At 37.7% G+C, this 16,516-nt stretch overlaps 1 protein-coding gene across 7 annotated transcripts in view; it reads left to right on the forward strand.

Annotated features, from left to right (window-relative positions):
- LOC137243859 (proteoglycan 4) overlaps positions 1–16,516 on the forward strand; it is a 71,188-nt gene that overhangs the window by 31,344 nt on the left and 23,328 nt on the right. Inside the window, exon 1 of one of the 7 annotated variants that reach the window (XM_067772080.1) lies at positions 1,348–1,488. The exons of the other annotated variants lie outside the window; for them this stretch is intronic. The gene's annotated coding sequence lies outside the window, so the exon portion shown is untranslated. Of the gene's footprint in view, positions 1–1,347; positions 1,489–16,516 lie in introns of those variants that run through there. 7 annotated transcript variants of the gene reach the window in all.

Consider the following 16,516-nt stretch of genomic DNA (forward strand, 5'->3'; position numbering starts at 1 on the left):
CACAACGCCGAAACCGGTTTGTCTGGAAACCAAATTTGACAAGGGATGACGGAAAGATCGTTCCAAAATACATCAATGTAATTTTTCGCAACTTTCAGTATTAAATTTGTTGGCTTTTGAATGTTGACGATATAACTATTTACGTAATATTCTAATTTGTACTTGTAACTTGAAACTAAATATTCAACTTTTTCCGACCTCAAACAATTAAAATGTTTTAAATATATTTTTTTAAACACAAAAACAGTTTCAGTGCACATGCAATATTGCACATGTATTATGATTCGCATTTCCATATAAAAAATTTTGAGCAGCAATGTATATAAATGATATATACACTGAAAGAAATGGTGTTAGTAAAATCAACAAATAGGTTCTGTTGTTCTTGACTGAACGGAGATTTGGTGAAATTGATCGAATTACGGTTAATTCGATCGAATTCTTTGTCAAGCGAACAAATTAGTTTAGTCATTTCAACAGAAGAGAAATTGTCGCTCTTAAGTTAACAAAATTCTGTAAAATTGACAGATTCCTAATCAATCTAACTGATTTTTACGTTAACACAACTGATCTCACTGGTCATTTCAACAGCGATCAACAGTCAATACATGAGCAAATTTCAAAGAGAATTTTACGCTCACTGCGCTCTCTACTTTGTACTTATGACGATGGTGCCACTTGCTAAAAAAAAAAAACACACGAAAATAAGAAAACCGCCAAATCGAAAAACACACAAAATGGGAAAACAACAAAAAATTAGTTTTTCAGTTATCAATACAAACCGACAAAACCCTTTTTTGAATTTACTGTGCAAACAATTATGAGATATCGGGACACCTATTTATCGGGTACAATTTTGCAACTTCTCCTCCAAGCGAAATGCAAAATTGCGACCTCTTGTTGCAAAAGTTTTGCTTGAACGAAGAGGATTTTTCCAAAGTTAGTAACATTTCGTTCAAGTTTTTACCAATTTTCATTCACGTGAACGAATCTAATAAGATAATAAGATAATTAAAAACATCCTTTTTTTAATGTTGATGTTTCCGACAACATACATGTTTGGGTTGTTTCGGAATCGTTTCAACTTAAAGTGAAAATTAAACTTGCCGAATTGCATGTAAAGTTACTCAGTGGTGAATTACCTTCCTGCGATTTGATTCTTTAATTTTCTATTACATACAAGTTCTCTATTTAAAATGTTATGTCAACATTTATACTACAAGTTTTGTTCGAAACAATCAAGTGTGGCAACTACATGCGAGAGAAGAAATTGAGAATGAGCTGACCTTGAACTGAAAGAATTGAGAATCAGTTTTGTGACTACTATTTTCATTTCTATTTGAAAAGCGAAGTTCAAAACTATAAATTAAATAAATTATAAAATATAAAATTTTGTGAAAGTGCGCTTAATAAAACAAAATAATAAAGTGTATAATGTTTAATGTGTGCCAGCATATTTGATGTACGCCCAATTGAAGTTCGATTATAGTAAGTGCGTACATATGTATGTATATGTAGCAAGCATGCATATTTATGTATTCATATATTTACGTATGTATATGGTGGCCGCCGTGGTGTGATGGTAGCGTGCTCCGCCAACCACACCGAAGACCATGGGTTCACACCCCGGACAAAGCAGCATCAAAATTTTAGAAACAAGCTTTTTCAATTAGAAGAACATTTTTCTAAGCGGGGTCGCCCCTCGGCAGTGTTCGGCAAGCACTCCGAGTGTATTTCTGCCATGAAAAGCTCTCAGTGAAAACTCATCTGCCTTGCAGATTCCGTTCGGAGTCGGCATAAAACAAGTAGGTCCCGTCCCGCCAATTTGTAGGAAAAACTAAAAAGGAGCACGACGCAAATTGGAAGAGAAGCTCGGCCTAAAATCTCTTCGGAGGTTATCGCGCTTTACATTTATTTATTTATATGGCAACATAGGTACTTTCATACAAAGCTGTCGCAAAAACTTTTTTGTTCATTTGACTACTAAAACGGTCAATTACGAATCAACGACTTGTGCGCAGTTGATTCAACATATTTTTGCGATGGATAAAAATTTACAGAAACTTCGGTTGAATTGACCCGTATTTCGGTTGATTTTACCAGTCTTTTTCGTTCAGTGTATCAATAATTAACAATCAAAAATTTTCTTTTCTTGCTGCAACAATTCAAAAACTATTTAAATCTATATTTTCTAATTGTAACAAAAGTGAAACAAGTAAAGTAGAATTATAAACCCTACAATACTCCCCATTCAGGAGAACTAATATTAAATAAATTAAATGTAACGCGTTTCACTTTTTGTGTAATGCCATTTTTGCTACTGTTATTATAAGATGTTTTTGTTGTTTCAACTATAGCTGGTTTCAGTCTATCTATTAAAATTGTTTTAATTTCATTATTTCCTACAATTTTAAAATATTTTTTATCCTTTTCCACAACTTTTTTTGACCCTTCAAATAATTGCTGCAAATTATTTTTATTGGCAACGCGTATAAACACATATTTACAATTTTTTAAATCCTTTGGTATATAAATGCCAGTATCAGAATTTTTATTATGTTTTAAATTTGAATTTAAACTTTTAAAATTCTCTCGTAAACTACCTAAAATATCTGCGGGAGAAATATTTTCTTGAGAAGGAACTACTAATTCACCGGGAAGACGTAAATTTTGTCCGTATACCATTTCTGATGACGTAGCTGAAATACTTTCCTTATATATTGATCGTAAGCCCTCTGAATTTCATCGATCGTTCTGTTACTTGCTGGCTCCAATTTTAGTGCAGATATTTTAAGAAAATTATGGATGAGAAAATCGCCTAATAACCTGAAGGCAATATTAGCTAGCTCTAGTTTAGATAACATAACTGAATTAACAAAATTAGCTGACACTATATGGGAAGTAGTTTATATGTCAGAAGTTTCCGTTCTAAATAGTTTTCAAAATTCCAAATCCCAAGATTCAATAATTGAGAATTAGTTAGGACAACGAATATTATGTGTAAACATTTTTAAGAAACTTTCCCTTGAATTGAGTGCTATACGACAAGAAATGAACCACAATTCCAGATCGAGATCTACTAATATGAAAAACTTTAGGAGAGGATATAAAAGTTAATCCACTTCGTTGTGTCGATACCATTATAAGTTTGGAGATAAAGCTTAAAAATGTCAACAGCCTTGTGCATTTTCTAAAAATTAAAATCCGACCATATACCACAAAATACGTGTTCAAAGCAGTCTCTACACTGAATTGTTTCTAATTCGAGGTTTTCCTTCGTCATCGTAATCAAAGGTTTCTTCGTCGGTATTCTACAATGTTCCAATACTTGGATTATGCAGGATAGAAGGGCATAATCCAAGTACGCTCTGAATATTGCATCTCTCACCAATACACGAAGTAATCATGTAGACAACTGTTATCTTTTCAGCGGTTATCAAAGATTCAATTGGAAACAAAATCTTCTAATATCTCTAGCAAAGCGAAGAGGAAGAGATGGAATACGACAAAGAAAATTATGAAGAGGGGAACTGGCATAATATGGGAGGGAAAAGTAAGTAAAGAATATGAGAAAGCGGTGGGCAAAGAGAAAGGGAGCAGTGCTAATTTGATCCGATTTATCGCTTTCAGAGGGCAGGTATTGCAGCCGACTCAAGCTGTCAGTATATGTCTCTCTCGCGAAATATCTTTCAGCAATGAACGACCATTATCATATTCCGCGTCCATTACTCGCTGTATAAACGTTTATGTTCACTTTAACTAGCATAAGATGGTGGTGGTGTCTGCTGTCGATTATGCTTAGACTTTTTTTAATCAAAATAAAGGTACTTAGATTGGCGGATATTTTCAAATTGAAACCTTGTACTCCAGATAACTTTATTCCAGGACGGCATAAAAATTGTTTTCCCATAGTATCCTTAAGCTCAGCCCACGCGAATTTAATAATTTACTTCAATAGTGTCATAACTCAAAAAACACAATTCTCCAGGAGAGCCATTCCAAGATTTTAACTGCCATATGTTGCGCATATAAAGGCATATTTTCATTTTTATAGCACGTGCTAAAGTTTTAACCGATCACAAAGATTTTTTTATACAACATAGATCATGATATTGGGTACGTTTATATGTTATTAACTCAAAAGTTATGTTTTTTGAGTTATGACACTATTGAAGTAAATGAGCGATATGTATGTATGTAAATTTTAAGCGCTAATAAAAGGAATCTGGTCTTATCGTAAGACACCTTCGTCGAATACACTGATGAGCGCTTGGTTGTTTCACTACCCCATCGGGACTTATGGACATATAAACTGAAATATGTGGTGAAACTCAAGACGAGTGGAATGTGGTGAAACTCAAGACGAGTGTAGTGATACTCGAGACGTGTGGGACCTGAAAATTCTCGCATCCTCCATCAGCAAAAGGCCAAGCAGCGACATCTATTTTAAAAAAATATGGTTTTTTAAATGCAGCGTTTGCAAACTAAAGATAAAATATTAACAAATTATTTGGCACACAAATTGAACTAGACTTCTATCTGGATTTATCTGGCTCAAATCGTTGTTGTTGCATTTACATGCAAAATTATTTATCTGGCTCAGGATCTTTGCGACGGGATAATGGCTATAATGGAATACAATACTTGGCTTTTAAGGGATGATAGCGTAAAATAAACACCAGCTCAAAGGCTGCTGGGGCGGCAGTTGACTCGTTTCTCCCGATGGTGACGCCTCTGATATATACACACATACAGGCGTATGTAAATGTGTATAGGTATATGCATTTGGGTATGATTTGTAAGTAATACAAATCTTTAGCATCAAGATATGATTTAAGCGGCAAAGTTCTAAACGCTTTATGCGAAATTGTTGTGCTAATTGAAAAATAAATTTTGAAGAGTTTTAACTGTAGAAAAATAATTGATCTTTTGATTAAAACACATAGTACCTATGTTATTAGGTTATGTATGTATGTATGTGTGTGTGGATGATTATACGTGATGTTTGTGTTTCTTAGGCGCGATTTTTCAGTAGTTGGTTAAGCTAAGCTTAAACTAAGTTTGCTTAAACTCTAGTAAAATTTAAACTCCAGTTAAACTACTGAATAGTTTTCAGTCATAGTTTAAGGCCGCCTTTGGGGTAGGCTTTTTTGTACGGCAACATTAGTTTTTTATTATCTAGATAATTTTTAGATACGGCAACAGCTGGATTTTGTTACCCAACAAACATTTAAAAGATATTTCTCTAGCAAAATATATATCTAGTTCCGCAGGTGTAGCCAACATCATTATCTAGTTATTCTTAAACCAGATAATTCTCAAGTTGATATCCAACTTCATTCTCCAATCACTATCCAACCTTTAAGAAATTTAGTGAAATTTATAGTTCTCGAGTTGGTCTCCAACGTCATTAGCATTTTTAAATTATGATCCAACATTTTCAGAAATTTACAGTACTCAAATGAATATTCAACACGTTTGTCCAGTTGATACCCTACATTGGATTTCGAGTTGAGAAGAAGTTGAAAAAAAAATTCCAAGGTGGTACCACAAAAGCCAAGTGCTATTTATTGTGAGAAAAAAGCACTTGATTGATAGCATTAATGAAGCGTGATTTATCAAAAATAAATCATATATATTTTATTTTATTTTATTTTCGTGAAAATACTGTAGTATTGGAATCTTACACTTGATTCCAATCAAAGAACGATAAGTTGGGAACTATCATTTTTTTAACTTAAGTAATAGCATTTTTCGTTTTATAAAAAATTCCCTCTTTTGCTGAGTACACTATGATTCTCAAGTTGAGCCACTTTTTCGTAATAACTCTTGAGATTTTAGAGGTATGCTAGTTATCAACATCAGCTCTAATGGTACTCAAGCCCAAATGCTTGTTGGGTATATTCGACGCCATTTCGAACGGATGCAAATCGCCGATAGGTTAACTAGAGTTTAACCCTGCCAGATCGACCGCTTAGGCTAAGCTTAAACTTCAGTTAAAGTAGGCTAAAAACTGCATAATAAGTTTAAGCGTAGTTTAACGGGCAAACTGAGTTGAACTTGTACTCAAAAACCGCGCCTAAAATTATCAAAGCTCCCCTGCAAAAAATTGCGCGACTAATCTCTAAAGAGGGCGGTCTCCGATTGCTCTCTTTTGTCTATATTGGGGCATAATTGATCCCCTCTAGTCTGTTTTGGGTACAGTTGGGAACAATCAGGTTGAAATATATGTTTCGAATTATTTAATAAAAATGCGGAGCCCTATACCGAACCTAAATGACTTGAACCATATATTCCATTATCGTCGACCGTCGTAACGATCTCGTGGAATGAGTTGGGCCTTAATAACTTTTTTACTTAGATGTATCTAACAATTTTTTGCAAGTGTTAATTTTGCGTAATGTACATAACCTCGTACCGTACGAAAACTAACAATTCTTGATGAGAAAAGAGATTTTTTCGTTCCCATGTGGGTACAAAGGGGATTGGTGGTATCGTTAACGTTCGGGTATAAATTGGTACAATTAGTCTCTTCATAGAACATGCTCAAACAAAAGGGAACAGTTCAACTCATACAAAGAGATCAAAACTGGCATTGATCGCATATTCTTTTGCGACTCATCCCGAAGTCACCCTAGACTAATCGCATTTTTTGCAAGGTGCCTTTTAGGATTCAAGTCAACTTTGAATTATACAATAGACCCGTGCATTGATTGCATATATTTTTGTTGGTTTTGTTTATTAATTATGTGTGCATTATAGGATGAGTTCAATGTACGGAATTCAACAAACATAATCGTCATTCAAATATACATACATTTGTTTGTACATATGCATATTAGAGGCATAAAGCTTTTTATTTTCTTAATGAAGCGTATTAAGTCGCCTTTTACAATAATGATGGCTATTCAACTCAAAAATATAGTTTTATGAAAAAACAAAAAAACAAAAAAAATAATAATAATACAGAGATTTTTAAAACTTAGGAAAATTACACTTAACTTTGCATCTGAAAGCCCCGTCACATAACATAGTGCTACAAAAAAAAATATCTCAAGCACTTTTGTAGCGACCTAGTGTTCGTCGTAGGTCTTGATGAGTAGATCAAGATACCGTGTTTCTTTTTAATGTATCATTTCTTTAATGAATTATTTTTTCGGTTGAGAATTGTTGAAATGACAACACTTTTTGTGAACAAGAAAATTCTGCTCTCATCGTAGAATCGATATCGAGCCATGTCAGAATTGAATGTATGATTTCAGTATATCGTCGCCGTTGTTTTGAGCATTCTCTATGCTTCGTTTAACCTTTTTTTGTGATTTAATTATGAAACAAAGATAAACAAAATTATTTACTTATATTAAAATTATTTACTATTTAATTATTGCTGGTCTCTAAAACGCGATACTGACGATGTGGCTTATAAACGTAGAAGATCTAACAAACATTTTTAAGAGCTATCGAAATTCGAAGTTTTTTTTTTTTGTATTAAGTACATAAAATAAACCCTCACTAGGGTAGGCACCTTGTCGTTGGTGTGAGGGCTTAGCCGAACTCCATATCGCCCGACTATGTGGCGGAGCTGTTTAGGACTGACATCTACGCCGTTTCGCCTCATACGAGGGCGGCGAGATGTCGGTGACCAAGAACTGCCAACCCCCTAATCCAGGGTGTTATGCGGACCGTACCCATTGGACGATTTGCAGCCAGGGGACAAATTCGGCTGTATTCGAACGGAGCCTTCCCGATACCGGGCCACCTCGGGAAGTATTAATAGCCTTACCACAGCAAGGGGCGCTGCTGTGGCGGACGGTTTTTTCCCCGTTTATAATACTGGACCGCTGAGCCCGCCTTGTCGGGCAGGTGGTCGTACGACCAAGATGAACAACTCATTACCTGATTGTAATAAGGACGATGTAAAGAGGAGGACTGAGTCGCAATCCAAAGACGACAAATACGAATTAAGCGATGCGTCGGACTCGGGGAGCGAGAGTAGTGCTGATTCAATGAACTCCGTGTTGGAGAAGCACACAAATGAAAACGAAGTAGAAGAGTGGAGAAGGGTACGGAGCAGAGGAAGTGAAAGAGCTCTCTCGCAGTACAGCACTAAGAATTGTACAATGCTTGGGAGTGGTGGTCGAGCCAACAGAAGTGGAGATTGAGTGCTTGGAATGGGCCATGAGGCGGTAGAAGTAGGTCGAAAGCAGTTCAAAAGGTTTGCTGCGAGAAACCCTCGGTTCTGCAACCGGTACGAGGAGGAAGAAGCGTCGAATGGCAGACTGAAGAGGCAACGTTCGGCGGAAGGCGACAAGCCTGCTTTCAAGAGGAAGAAAGGACCCAGTCCTAGATCCGTGAGGCAGGGTAGTCGCATAGACAAGACAAGTAGGCCCAAAGCTGTAAGACAGATGGGCTCCAATAGAGAGGTAGCAACTACCTCGAAAGCTGCGAGTCAGAGGGAAGTTCCAATTAAGGAAGTAGGAGATAAGCCAAAGGGAGATAACGCTAAGACTACGGCTTTCTCGGAGGCGCTAAAGGGAGTTAACGCTAAGACTCCGGCAAAAAGGACTAAGACTCCTGCTTTTCCCGGGCAGATGAGTGAGGTGGCAAAGCAGTCACTGACTGTGGCGCTGGTTAATCGTAGCAGTCCTTTCGGACAAATGACTAGTGAAAGGTGGAGATCTGTGGAAAGGGAGCTCATTAGCTTAATGTTTAAGATGATGCGGGAACAACCAAGTAAGCCCCTTCCAGCCTTTGAATCGGGGGGATGGTATAATGGTGTGAAGATTATAGCGTGCGACAACATCGCGAGCTTGCGGTGGCTGGAGGAAGTGGTTCCAAACCTCCAATGGCAAGGCACAAACGCGCGGTTTGAGGTGGTGGATAAAGCGCAAATCCCCATGGTACCAAAAGTTAAGGTATGGATACCATGCGTGATGAAGTCGGAGGTTACACTGCGACTTCTGCAGAATCAGAATCCGAACATACCGACACAGGATTGGAAATTACTTACTGCATCTCGGCCTACCGAGGATGGTCAGTTCTACATCTTCCAAATAAACAAGCAGGCGGAGGATATTTTGTACACGCAGCTAGGCAAAATGTCCTTTGGCACTGGCAAAATTTACATGCGACTCAGGAAAAGAAGTCCCGAGGATAAAAACACTAACACGCTAGAGGTGGGCGAAGTCGAAAAGGACCTCAAAAGCCTAAGGGAAAAAAGACAGGTGGAGGTCCCCGACGTCACCACGAACGTGCTAGAAGAGGACCAACCGCTAAATGGTGCTGTGACTCGCACAGAGGAACACTCGGCACAACAGTCACGAGAGGCTGAAGGGGGCCTCGAATACTCTAAATCAAAAGGGCAAGGGGAGGACGACGACGTCAAGACGAAGGTGCTGGAGGGGGACAAACAGCCCAATGGTGCTGCGAGTCCTACAGATAAACCTCCAACACAGTAAAGTGGCGTCGAGCGAACTCCTCCTAACCCTTGAGGAGGGTTCGTTTGACGTGGCGCTGATCCAGGAGCCGTGGCTTTCATCGGGAGGAAAGGTTTCTGGACAGCGCGGGTTTGGCGTTTACTACGCGCAAACGGAAGGACGGGTGCGAGCTGTAGTAATGGTAAGGAAAAAGCTGCATTCATATATGCTGCCTAATTACACCACTGAGGATCTCGTAGCGGTGGCCGTTGAGCAAAATAATAAGTAGGAATCTATCCTGGCGTTCTGCTACATGGCCCATGCTGCGGAGGTTCCACCGATGGAGTGCAAAAGGCTAGTATAGGAGGAAGGGCGGTTGGTCATAGGCGCAGATGCAAATGCGCACCACAATGCGTGGGGAGGAGCATATACGAACGAGAGAGGCGAATCTCTGTTTTGTTACATCCTGCAAACCAATTTGCAGATAGCCAACAGGGGAAATGTCCCTACAAAAATTGGCCCAACATCCAGCAATGTTCTGGATATTACATTGAGCTCCGAGCGTGATATATCAAGTTATGATTGGATGGTTCTTGATAGACCATCCTTCTCCGACCATGCGTATATCAGCTTCAGCATCCCCCTAAAGAGGGTAGAGAAGAGAGGAACCTTTAGAAACCTGGACTAAATTCCAGAAACATGTAGAAACAAAAATGGGAAAACCCAACGAGGTTGCTAATGTAGAGGAACTGGAGGAGTCGAATGAATTCCTAACAAGGACGCTTATGACTGCGTATAACAAAGCTTGCCCTCTAAGAAGATTCAGAGGAAAAGCAAAGCCGCCATGGTGGAGCAATGAGCTGAGTCTTCTAAGAAGACAGGTAAAAGAAATGTTTAAGCTCGCAAAGACCGCGGAAAGCGAAGCGTGTCGGGACGAGTACAGGGATCTACTGAGGATCTACAAGCGTGAAATTACCAGGGCCAAGAGAAACTCATGGAAAAGTTTCTGTACAGACATAGAGTGCTCCAGCGAAACAGCACGGTTTAAAAAAGTCCTAGCAAAGGGAAACATAGTCCTGGGACTAATAAAGAAAGAGAACGGGGAATGGTCACGTAATAGTGAGGAATTCCTTGAGGTGCTTCTCGATACACATTTCCCATCGGGAGACGGTTTAGAAGAGCCAGCAGACATCACTCACACTTCGATCACGGAGCTAGTAGTGCCGGGCTTGGTGACCGATACCAAGATCGAGTGGGCAGTGAAGACGTTTTCTATGTTTAAATCGCCGGGCCCAGATGGTATATTCCCGGCCATGCTACAAGTCTCAAGTAGGGCGGTCGTGGAATGGCTTAAAATAATATTCGTTGGGTGCATAAGACTGAATCATGTACCGCACTCTTGGAGAACTGCTCGTGTAGCTTTTCTACCAAAGGCGGGGAAGATCGGTCACGTGTATCCCAAAGACTATAGACCCATTAGCTTAACATCATTTCTGCTCAAAACCTTTGAGAGGCTGATATATGTGTACATAAAGTCCAACGTGGATGAAAAGCTGCTCTCCACAACACAGAATGCGTACACCAAAGGCAAGTCGGTAGACACCGCATTGCATAGGGTGGTAATAAGCATAGAGAAATCCCTGGAATATAAGGAGTATGCTCTAGGAGTCTTCTTGGACATTGCCGGGGCTTTCAATAATGTTGCAAAATGGGCGATTATGGACGGTCTTAATTTCATTAAAGTACATCCTGCCTTAATCAGATGGATGGGCTGTATGTTAAATTGCAGAAAGATTACATCACAATGGGGATTGTACGAGGCCACGAAATCAGTGCACAGGGGCACGCCGCAGGGAGGGGTGCTATCACCTCTGCTGTCGACGCTGGTCATCAACCAACTGCTCAGACAATTCGATGAGGGACCCGTAAAACTTACGGCTTACGCAGATGACGTTGCAATTGTCATAAGTGGAAAGTGCCTTCCAACGATTAGTTCTTTGATGGATCGGGCGCTTCGGGATATTCATACCTGAGCATCTAATGTCGGGTTGAAAGTCAATGCGGAGAAGACGGATATGGTCTTGTTTACAAAGAGGTACAAGGTCCCAAATTGGACCAGGCCTAAGTTAGGAGGGGTAATCTTACAGGAGAAACCTTGCACAAAATATCTAGGAATCATCCTAGACAGTAAGCTGTCATGGAAGCTCAACGTGGAGGAGAGGGTCCTTCTCAACGGCACTCTATGCATGGGGTGTACGTGGGGCCTATCGCCCTCTCTTTGTCATTGGGTTTTTACAGCGATTGTAAGCCCTATTCTATACTATGGAGTTCTTGTTTGGTGGAAAGCCACACAAAAAACAACATACCTCAAAAAATTAGAGGGGGTATGCAGACTATCGATGCTTAGCATTACGGGAGCCCTGAAAACAACCCCGATGGCTGCACTGTATGCCATTCTGCACATCCCACCTGTAGACCTGGTAGCAAAGAACAAGGCGTTAACGACCGCAACCAGGCTCGGTGCTTCGGGACAGCTTTAGCGCCGACCACATGGCCATAGTAGTATTGCGTCATCAATCACAGGACGAACAGACTACATGATTCCCTATCTGCGCTTCGAGGGAGATCTTAAGGCCACAATAGAGGTAGACGCTTGGCGCAAGGGTGCGCAAATGGCAGACGAGGCGATACATGTGTACACCGATGGTTCCAAAGTAGTGGAAGGAGTAGGGTCTGCGGTATACTGCGCTGATCCGGAAATAAGCAAATCCTACAGGCTGCCGGATTACTGTAGCGTTTTCAAAGCGGAAATATTAGCCGTAACCAAAGCAGTAGAAACCCTGGAAGAGAATAGCTTAAGCTGCAACCGTGTTAACATTTATATTGACAGTCGAGCAGCAATTAAGGCAATAATCTCGCATAGCACAGCATCTTAATGCGTGTTAGAGTGTAAGCAGTCTCTGGAGAGAATCGGGACAGGGAGAAGCATACATCTATTTTGGGTCGCAGGGCATATGGAAATAGATGGGAATGAAAAAGCGGACGAACTAGCGAAAAAGGGCACATCCCTTTAAGCTTGCTCCGTAGATGTCCCCATTAGATTGGGCGAGATTAAGCGAAGGCGGGAGATGCACATGATCGACCAAGCGGGAAAGGCGTAGGTTCAAGCGCGGGGCTGTAAAGTGTCGAAGATTATGTGTAGGTCTTACAACCTAAGGCTACCACAGCTGCTCCTATCATTAAAAAGAGAGGACTGTAGACTCATGACGGGTATTCTGACTGGACACTGCCTTCTGGCGTCACATGCCTTTAAATTAGGCTTGGTCAGTGATAGCAGATGTAGGAAGTGCGGGTTGGAGGAGGAAACGATCGAGCACGTTATGTGCTCGAGCCCTGCACTTGCCAGGCTAAGACTCCAGCTATTAGGAGTGATACAGATGTCAGATCTAGAAGCAGCAAGTGGCTTAAGTCTTAGGAAGCTTATAGTATTTGCCAAGAGGGTGGAGTTATTTTATAACATAGGTCCTGGTTTTTGATAGGGTTTTTCAGTTTGGTCGTTAAAACAAACTTCTGGTAACACTACGGACTCAATCAGTCTATGTGAGGTCCTGGTGAACCGGCCAGTTCAACCTACCTACCTACATAAAATAAAACAAAATTTTATGTAAATATATTTGGAGCTATATATTTCTTTATTTTTCCTCTCCAACGTAGGAGCGAAATAAAATTACTCGAGAGATGATATAGATAAATAAAAAATATCGAAATTGTTTAAATAATTAAAGTCAATAATTGGAATTTTGTTATAACAAAAAATAATTGGTGTAATAAAAGAAACGATAAGAATGCTCAATACGATGGCAGCGATATACCGAAATCATATAATTAATCCTGACACGACGCGATATCGATTGTAAAATGAGAGCAGAATTTTCTTGTTCACAAAAAGTTTTGTTATTTAAACAATTCTCAACCGAATTTGATCAACAAGTATTTTTTTTATCCAAATAGAATATTCTCTCAATCCCTTTAAGAAAAAAAATAATTCATTAAAGAAATGATACATTAAAAAGCCGTCAAACTATGAAAATTAAAAAAAAAAAAACGAGAAAATTTTAGATAACTTTTAAAAAAGCGCAAAAAGTTGCTATAAAAAGTGTAGACAAATATATATATTTTTGAAGCCCTATCTTTCAGCTTTCCAAAACTGCTAAGCAATCAAAAATTGATGGAAAAATGACGGAGTAACGAATTTTTTAATGTGCGAGATACAAGAAAAACAGTTTTTTAACAATAACTTGAAAATTGAAAAGGCTGATGAGTTTTTACTGTGAAGCTTTTCATGGCAAAAATACATCGAAGTGTTTGTCAGATCACTGGTTAGGGGCAACCGGTTTAGAAAGATTTTTTTCTAATTGCGAAAAAATTTTTCCTTTAGGAAATTACAATTGTAGTACAGGAAAGTATAATTGAAATTCAAGAGAAAATTCTGAAAATTGTAATTTTCTGAACTTCATTTGTAATTTTCTGAACTTCCATTGTAATTTTCTGAGCTTCATTGGAAATTTCTGAACTTCAGTTATAATTTCCCGAACTCTTGTTGTAATTTTCTGAAGTTCAATTGTAGTTTTTGAACTACAATCATAATTTTCTGAACTCCAATTGTAATTTTCTGAACTTCAATTGAAATTTCTTAACTTCAATTGCAATATTCTGAAATTCAATTGTAATGTTCTGAGCTTCACTTGAAATTTCTTAACTTCAATTGTAATTTTCTGAACTTCAATTGAAATTTTCTGAACTTCAGTTGTAATTTTCTGAGCTTCCCTTGAAATTTCTTAACTTCAATTGTAATTTTCTGAAATTCAATTGAAATTTCTGAATTTCAGTTTTACTTTTCTGAACTTCAATTGTAATTTTCTGAACTTCAATTGAAATTTCTGAACTTCAATTTTCATTTTCTGAACTTCAATTGTAATTTTCTGGACTTCATTTGAAATGTCTGTACTTCTATGGTAATTATCTGAATTTCAACTACAATTTTCTGAACTTCAATTGTAATTTTCTGAGCTTCACTTGAAATTTCTTAACTTCAATTGTAATTTTCTGAATTTCAATTGCAACTTTCTGAACTATAGCTGAAAAAAGTATAGTCCATCAATAACTGTAAACTTTTGCGTCGACAAAGGTTAGGTACATAAGTACATTAATGTGTGTGTATTTGGAAAATTTGTTTACTAATTATTTATAATTATATGAGATTTTTTTTTTCCTAAAGTAAGCATGGCAACATATATCCAAATTTCTCATGACTGCTGTCAACATTAACAATAATAGTGTACATCATTGTCATCGTAATTTAGTAACATTACGTTGTAAAGCTTAAATGTACGTGTTTTATATACATACATACATGTTTATTTACTTATTGACATCTATATATGTATGTAAATTTACAAGTAAATACGAGCTGTAGACAAAAGCAAGTTCGTTGCTTCAGTCTTTAGTTTATTGTCCCATGTTAATTAAATTGATTTATGTGTTATAACACCTTTAGGTTCTTTTTTTATGAAATTCAAAAGCCAATTCGATTCTTTTAATTTGAAGAGTATATAGAAATAAAGAAATATTTATTCTTGAGAAAACGACGCACAAAATATGGAAAGAAATGGAGCTGATTGTAATTTAAATAAACATTGCCATCAGTGCAAAAAAGCGATAACAAAAAATTTGTTGATTTATGAGTTTTATAAAAATTTAAATTTTATTTTGATGTTGAATGTTACTTAAACGTCTATAATAATAAAAAAAATATAATGACTTAATTAAGAAAAAATCATTACAAAGCCGTCTAGAAGCTCATAAAGTGTTACTGGTGTTATAATGGTGATGGACTTAATCGTATAATTATCTTCGAAATTTATACAATTTAATGAGTTTAAGACTCTGTTTACAATAAATTGAAAATAACTAAACATACTGGCTCATATTATTGAGCAGCACCCAAGCATATGCAGTCATAGGATAAGAGTGGGCCTAGAGGATTAGAAATCTCACGGCTCGTGTTCAAATCTCAATTCTAATTGGAAATACAAAGATATCTGAACAGATCTTTTACAAAATCGAAATAGCTATAATTCCAGCAAACATGCAGAGTCATGAAGGAATAAAAATGGTCTGAAATTGGAGCGTTAACGCTCTTTATGAGCGTATTTAGAAGTCCAATAGGAACACTGTTCTCTTCTTGTGATGTTTGTCCGATATGAGCCTGTTTCCATACATGATATGAGCCTGAATTAATATGACTCATATATGACATATATTGGAGTCATAAATAGCTCACTTTCGGCACATATCGACTCCAAATGTACATACACATATACGTAGCCGTTTATGAGCCCTAAAAGTCTCACACATATTTTGTAATTTTTGTTTTTGAACTACATCTTTTTAACATTTTGATAGGGATACTAAAATAGAGAAGCATATTCAAAGCGTTGGGAGGTTTCAATATGAACGGTATACCGAGTAGACAATAATGCTTACCAGATAATGTCTAGGGTACTTACACTTCTGGAATCCAATGAATGAAGATGGCCAGCAATAATAAAAAATCAACCAAGTCGACATCAACGTGCAACAAAACGTGCAGCAAAAGTTCAAACAAATGTTGTACATAAGCAAATTTTTATTATGTATATGAAAAATTTGTCCTAATAAAATATGAATATTTGTTCAAAGTTGAAAGAGGCTCTTAATTTTCATGATTCACGGAGTTATAAAAGACTCTTATAGGATCATATTTCTCAGGCTCATATTTTCATTTATTTCGGACTCATATCCTATTTCTAAGTCATGAGCGCTCCGAGATACGTAAAGTTCTTTCAGATGTTTCTGTCATAAATAATTTAAATAAATACCGGGTGTGATTGGATACTTGAACTTCTCTTCCAATTCGCCTCCTTTTTAATTTTTTCCACAAATCGTCGGAACCCCACATGTTTGATGCCGACTTTGAACGGCATCTGCAATGCAAATAAGTTTTCACTTAAAATCTTTTCATGGCAGAAATCCACTTGGAATGTTTGTCAAATCACTGC

The sequence above is a fragment of the Eurosta solidaginis genome, chromosome 3 (genome assembly GCF_040869045.1).
Source record: "Eurosta solidaginis isolate ZX-2024a chromosome 3, ASM4086904v1, whole genome shotgun sequence".
NCBI classification, from domain to species: Eukaryota; Metazoa; Arthropoda; class Insecta; order Diptera; family Tephritidae; genus Eurosta; species Eurosta solidaginis.